The sequence below is a fragment of the Ursus arctos genome, unplaced genomic scaffold (assembly GCF_023065955.2).
Source record: "Ursus arctos isolate Adak ecotype North America unplaced genomic scaffold, UrsArc2.0 scaffold_17, whole genome shotgun sequence".
Taxonomy (NCBI): Eukaryota; Metazoa; Chordata; class Mammalia; order Carnivora; family Ursidae; genus Ursus; species Ursus arctos.
The window spans coordinates 58607534-58614398 of record NW_026622841.1 but is presented as its reverse complement, the minus strand read 5'-3'; the positions used below and the strand labels follow the sequence as shown (position 1 = coordinate 58614398).

General features: G+C 46.6%; 1 pseudogene; it reads left to right on the top strand.

Annotated features, from left to right (window-relative positions):
• Positions 1-1034: 1034 nt before the first annotated feature.
• On the top strand, positions 1035-4241 carry LOC113250147 (forkhead box protein K2-like; annotated as a pseudogene).
• The last annotated feature ends 2624 nt before the right edge of the window (positions 4242-6865 follow it).

Below are 6865 nucleotides of genomic sequence, written 5' to 3'. Positions count from 1 at the left end.
CTGCACCCCAATGTTAATAGCAGCAATGTTCACAATAGCCAAACTATGGAAAGAGCCCAGATGTCCATCCACAAACGAATGCATAAAGATGTGGTACAGGGCGCTTGGGTGGCTCCGTCGGTTAGGTGTCTGCCTTGGGTTCAGGTCATGATCCCAGGGTCCGGGGCAAGGATGAAGCCCCACATCAGGCTCCCTGCTCAGCAGGGAGTCTGCTTCTCCTTCTCCCTCTGCCCCTCCCTCCACTCGTTCTCTCTCTCTCTCTTTTAAATAAACAAATGAAATCTTCAGAAAATAAAATTTAAAAAAATATGTGGTGTAGATATGCAATGGAATGTTATTCAGTCGTGAAAGAAAACGAAATTTCACCATTTGCAATGACGTGGATGGAACTAGAGGGTATTAGGCTAATTGAAATAAGTCAATCACAGAAAGACAATCCTATGATTTCACTCATATGTGGAATTCAAGAAACAAAACAGAAGATCATAGAGGAAGGAAAGGAAAAATAAAATAACATGAAATCAGAGAGGGAGACAAACCAAAGAAACTTTTAACTATAGGAAGCAAACCAAAGGTTGCTGGAGGGGAGGTCAGTGGGGGGATGGGGTAACTGGCGATGGGCATTAAGGAGGGTACTTGATGGAATGAGCACTGGTGTTGTATGCAACTGATGAATCACTAAACTCTACCTCTGAAACTAATATTACACTATATGTTCATTAATTGATAAACTATAAATATAATATAAATTAATTTATAAAATAAATAAAATAAAATTTTAAAATAAAAATAATAAAAAAAAGATTCTTCCTTACCCTCTCTCTCAGCCTCTCCCCCCGACTCATACTCTCTCTCTCAAAGAAAAAGGAAAGTATATGTCCACACAAAAATTTGTACATATTCATGGCAGCATGATTCATACGATCCAAAAAGTGGAAAAAACCAACAAGTCTATCCATTGACAAATGGTTAAACCAAAGTGGTATGTCCATAAAGTGGAATATTGTTCAGTAATACAAAGGAATGAGATAGCGATGCATGATACAACATGTATCCACCTCTGCAGTGAAGATGAAGAGACCGTGAGGTTTGATGATATTGAGGAGAAAAGGATATGGAGGCAGCAAATATCCCAGGCCCTGGCGGAGTTCCATCGTCGCAGGAGAGTAAACATATGGCAGACTATAGCCATGATAGATGCTACATGCTCCAAATCATGAAAAACAGTCTCGCATTTATGAAGGGAGAAAAAGGAATTCAGATATGGAGGGGAAGGAAAAAGAAAGGAGGAAGAGGGAGATGTTGATGATTTCATGGGGAGTAGCCAGCCAGAATGCCTTGGAATACACCGAACAGAATCTATGAAATGGTCTATGTACATCTCATCAAATTTCTCTCTGTAAACAAACACCTATAGTGTTTATAGTTACAGATGTGTTTATATAGTTACAGATGTATTAAAAAAAATCTCCAGTCAAGAACCTAACTTTCCAGTATAGGAAGAGTAAAGTAAAAAGAGCAAACTAGGGGCGCCTGGGTAGCGCAGTCATTAGGCATCTGTCTTCGGCTGAGGGCGTGATCCCGGCGTTCCAGGATCGAGTCCCACATCGGGCTCCTCCGCTGGGAGCCTGCTTCTTCCTCTCCCACTCCCCCTGCTTGTGTTCCCTCTCTCGCTGGCTGGCTATCTCTGTCAAATAAATAAATAAATAAAAAATCTTAAAAAAAAGAGCAAATTAAGTTAAAACAAGCATAAGGGGGAGAAAACAAGCATAAGGAAGGAAATAACAGAGTAAACATAAATGAAATAGTATAAAACAAGAGAGATGAGCAAACAAAACCAAAAGTTGGTTCTTTGTAAAAATCAACAAAAATGACAAACCTTTCACTAGACTGACCAAGAAGGAAGAGAGAGAACATTAAAATGATTAAATTTTGGAATGGGAGCATTACTGTCCACCTTACAAAAATAAAAAGGATTATAAGGGAATGCTATGAACAGCCAGCAAAGTAGGTCACCTATATGAAACAGACATATTTCTAAGAAGACACAAACTACCAAACCTGAATCAAGTAGAAACAGATAATCTGAATAAACCTGTAACAAGCGAAAAGATCAAGTGAGCAATAAAAAGAGTATATCCCAGGCTTGGAGCTCCCCGGCCAGTGGCCTCGCCTGACCCTCAGCACCATGGCTGCGGTGGCGGAGGCGGGGACAGCCAGGCTCTCATGGGCCCAGGGTGCTAGGCCCCGCGCTCCAGGGCGCTAGGCTGGCCTCCTGCAGGTGGTGGCACCAGGGGGCGGCCCGGACGCAGGTGGCGGGTCCCCATGGGGCGGCTGGGCCACTGTGCGCCTGGAGGGCTGGGAGGTGTTGGAGTACCTGAGGAAGACGCGCTGGGTGACCAGCCGGCGCAACTCCTTGCAGGCTCGGTTGACGTGAGCACCTGCCCTTGAGCTTCATCTCGTGGGGCACCTCGAGATCTTCACGCCCTCCCTCCCCCCACCCCCACTCGCCAGCGGCAGCAGCGGCCATGGCTGGGCGCCCCAGAGCGTTCCAGGCCAGCCCAGGCCGATGCCAGCAGCGACTTCTACCTGCGCTGCCCCAGCGAGAACGGATGTTTGCCCCGTTGGTGGACGCCGTGTTTCAGAGGCTCAGGGCACCACCGGATAACGGCCGCGTATGTGCACCTCCAGGTTCCCGAGCACAAATCTCAGGATCCCGTTCACTGCCCCGTCCGGTGAGAAGACGGAGAAGTAGGAGGCTCCCGGGTCCCGGGTGAAGCTTGTGCAGGCCCACATGTCGGCCCTGACCATCCACATTCCAAACACCATGGCCCCCTTCCCTCATCAGCCCCCTTCCTTCCCCCACCGGAACCCAGTGCTGCCAACTCCTGCCCACCCAGCCCCTGGGGAGCAGGGTGATACCAGCTGACCTCAAGTGAATGGCTGACAACTGGCAGCCAGAAAATGAAAAGGAAGCTTCTCGTGGAGACAGACCCAAGAATGATTCAAAGCCACCTTATTCCTATGCAGAATTCATAGGACAGAAAATTACGATGGCTCCTGAGAAGCAACTTACCCTAAATGGAATTTATACTCACATCACTAAAAATTATCCTTACTACAAGACAGCGGACAAGAGCTGGCCGAATCCAATTCGCCACAATCTCTCTCTGAATCCTTATTTCATCATAGTACCACGTTCCCAGGAAGAACCAGGCAAAAGGGCTCATTCTGGAGGATAGATCCTGCCTCTGAAAGCAAATTCATAGAGCAGGCTTTTAGGAAAAGACAGTCCACAGGCATGCCTTGCTTTAGAAACCCTCTGGGACCCCTCTTCTCCAGAAGTGGCCCAGCCTCTCCCAATCACGCTGGAATGCTGTCTGCACTCGCCAGTGGTGCCCAGACCCCCAAGAGCCTGTCAAGGGAAGTTTCACCGGCCCCCCTGGAGTCTGAGCCCAGTGCCTCACAGCCCAAACTGGCCATCATCCAGGAGGCACGGTTTGCCCAGGGTGCACCAGGCTCCCCTCTGTCTCATCAGCCCGTTTTAATGGCCGGGCAGTGGCAGCTGCCACCGACGATCGATCGATCCCATCACCTACATGGTCGCTGCTCCCGTGACCACCTCGACCTCCCAGCAGCCTGTAGTGCAGATGGCACACGTCGCCTACCAGATCCCCACAGTGTCTGTCACCAGCATGGCAGGCCTGGCTCCGGGAAGCACGTACACTGTTGCCATCCAGGCTCTGGTCACTCAGGTGGCCATGCTGGCCCCTCCTAAGGCAGAGCCGCAAGACAATGGAGATCACAAAGAAGTAAAAGTGAAAGTGGAACCTATTCCTGCCATTACCCATGCCACAGCGGGCGCTGCCGGCCGGATCATTCAGGAGCCACAGACCACCCCTGTCCACACGGTCACCACAGTGCAGCAGGCACCTCTAGGTCAGCACCAGCAACCAACAAAAACTGTCCCACGAAACGGGACTCGCCTCATGCCAATCCCTGCCGCTGGCCGTAACCAGGTGAACAATGTGGCGAGTCCTCTGGACACGATGGCAACACGTGCATCGGTGTCGACCTCCCTACCCACAAAGCGCCAGAATGGCGACAAGATGGAACAGCAGGAGCTGAAGCAGGTCCAGACGGAAGACGGCGGCGACAACATCATCATCCCCCTGCGTGTGGCAGCCGGCAGGGAGAAAGGTGTCCAAAACCAGCGACTGGGACAGCTTTTCTTACTTTAATATTCAACTCCGTGGTGCCAAAAGGAGACACCACCTCCCACCGACACTCGGAGCATGTTGTCTCGGTGGGTAGAGTGTCCTGCCGTTGGTCTTCACCTCAGCACTGAAAACACACAACTGAGGTGGCCTCAAAACTCCTAAAAGACAGAAGTCACACCTGAACAAAACCTCAGACAACAAAACCTGGTTCGGCAGTGTCTCCCCATCCCCAGCTCAGCTTGTCATTCCACAGCAAGATGCTGGGACAGGCAGGGACAGTCCCCACCACCCTTCCAGGACCCTTGGGGCTGGCACGGGTAGATGAGACAGTAGTTCGTGGTTCACGTGCAATTAGAATATTTTGAGGTGTACTGTCTTTACAAAATAACGGGGTCTTTGACCTTTCATCTCGCTCCATTTCTACCCTGGAGATTTTGGAATTACACAGGACCTTCCCTCTTGATTTCATTTGGGGAAAAGAAACAATGTAGTTCTGTTTTTGTTGTCTGTTCTCAGCCATGGAATGATTTCCTTTTGTCTGCCCTGTTAACGTGCAGATGGAGCTACTTGATGACATCTGCAGGTTTTCTGTGTTAGAGCAGATACCAGATGCATCTAGGATGGACAGACTGGACAGATGGACCCCCACGCTGGGTCCCATGTTAACCATGACTGAAAGAACTGCTGGGCTCGGGAAGCTGCTCTTAACTGGGTCTCTTTCCTGCTACTTTTTGTTGGTTGTTCCTCTGTGTTGACTTTGTTCCTTTGTGTTGACTTCATAAAATAAAACAAGCCTCCTAAAAAATACTACTACTAATATATTTTTAAAGTATATCCCAGAAAGAACAACGCAGACCCAGATGCCTTCACAGTGCATTATACTAAACACTTAAAGAATCAATTCCAATCCCATACAAACTCTTCTAAAAAGCAAAACAGAAGGTAATGCTTTCCATCTTCATGATTATGAATCCTGAGGACACTCATGATACTGCCCAAAACTAATTCCCTTAAAACTTCACAGGCTCTTCCTCTTTATTCTCCTTCCCCGACTTTCTCTCTTTGTTTGGGCATCTCATAAGGTCCCATTTCCAGACCTTTCCCTCTTGCCTTGATCTCTTAGCAGTACCTATATCTCTGGTAGTCATTTCAAAGATAAAGCTCTGGGGAAGTAGATAAGCCATTTCTTTTTAAATCACTATCTCCTCTGACAGGGCTCTGTACATGATCATACAGGTGTGCACTGCCCAACCCCAGGAGAACTATTCACATCACACACCTAAAGATGTGGATCCCCGTTCCGATTTTTCACCTGAAGGTAGTAAAGCAACATTATTTCCCAAAAATCAGTAATTGCAACCACATCATAACTAATTGTAATTCATATAAAAGTGCCACAATGACCCAGATTTTGATATTCCTAGTGAGTTAGGGCTAAGAAGAAACTAATCATCTCTTAATGGAAAAAATTTGATGCTCTACACCCAAGACATATGATTATTATGAAACAAGCCAAATCTAACTTATCCTTTTCACACGAAATCTCTCTTTCTGACCTTCCCCTCTATAATTGTTTCCAACAATCACATAGATTTTAAATCTCAGGCTAACTCCCTCCGATCTATTATTCTACATAGCAGAGTAAAATTCATCTGCCCCTGGGACATAACAACTGGCACAAGAAAGGGGTTGGTGACATTTGCTGACTGCAGATAGGATGGGTACCAGGTACACAGTGGAAGCTTGAGGACAGCCTTTTGAGCTGACCAGCTTCCCGTGAACGCAAGGATTTTTTACTTTTGCTCCAGGAATCTATGTGAAAGCAACATGTACAAATTCTAGAACCATCTTTCAACAGTCTGTCATCTCATGTTGAGCCTTTTTGAATCAAAGACATCATTCTCAGCATTCTTTTTTTCATTTTTCTTCTGGAATCCACCTTTAAATACTACACATTGCTCTCCTGAGTGTGACTGAGCTTTGGGATTCTCCGCCTCCTGCATACGTTCTGTGTGCATAGCTTGGTTCACTGGCCACATTGATTCATTTACATAAGTTAGTCACTTTGTAACCACAACAGTTTTCAGAAGGTTCACTGGAATATCCAACATGCCTTTGTTAACTACTTATCCTTACCACAGAGAAACATTTAGCAATAGAGTAATCAGTGAGACAAGAGTTATCATGGCTCTCTAGAGACAACCTCTGGTCTTTATGTGATATTGGCATGAGCAAGAGGACCATTAAAAAGTTGAACTCTCCTCTGGGTCATCTTAAGAAGTGGTCCCTATGGACCTGTAATTTGTCCGAAGTAACCAAACTCTAGGCTTCTTCCTTTCCTGAACTTTGTGCATGTTTAGATTACAAACACCTAACCTCTTGAGTGCCATTTGACCCAGCAGAGCAGAAGCAAATTAATAACCTACAACCCTATTCCTTTGTGCAGAGCTCCCTTCATTATGAAGAGAAAACACAGTGTGCATAGAGAATTTTTAATCTACGTTACAGCTGAATACTTCACCAGGGCCCTGGAAGGGTAGTTCGTCCATACAATTCACTTACTCTCTTCATTTCCACCTGAAATGGTCTGTCATCTGAGGTCTAATTAGGAAGGAGATTCAAGATAATAAATTCTTACCATCTCA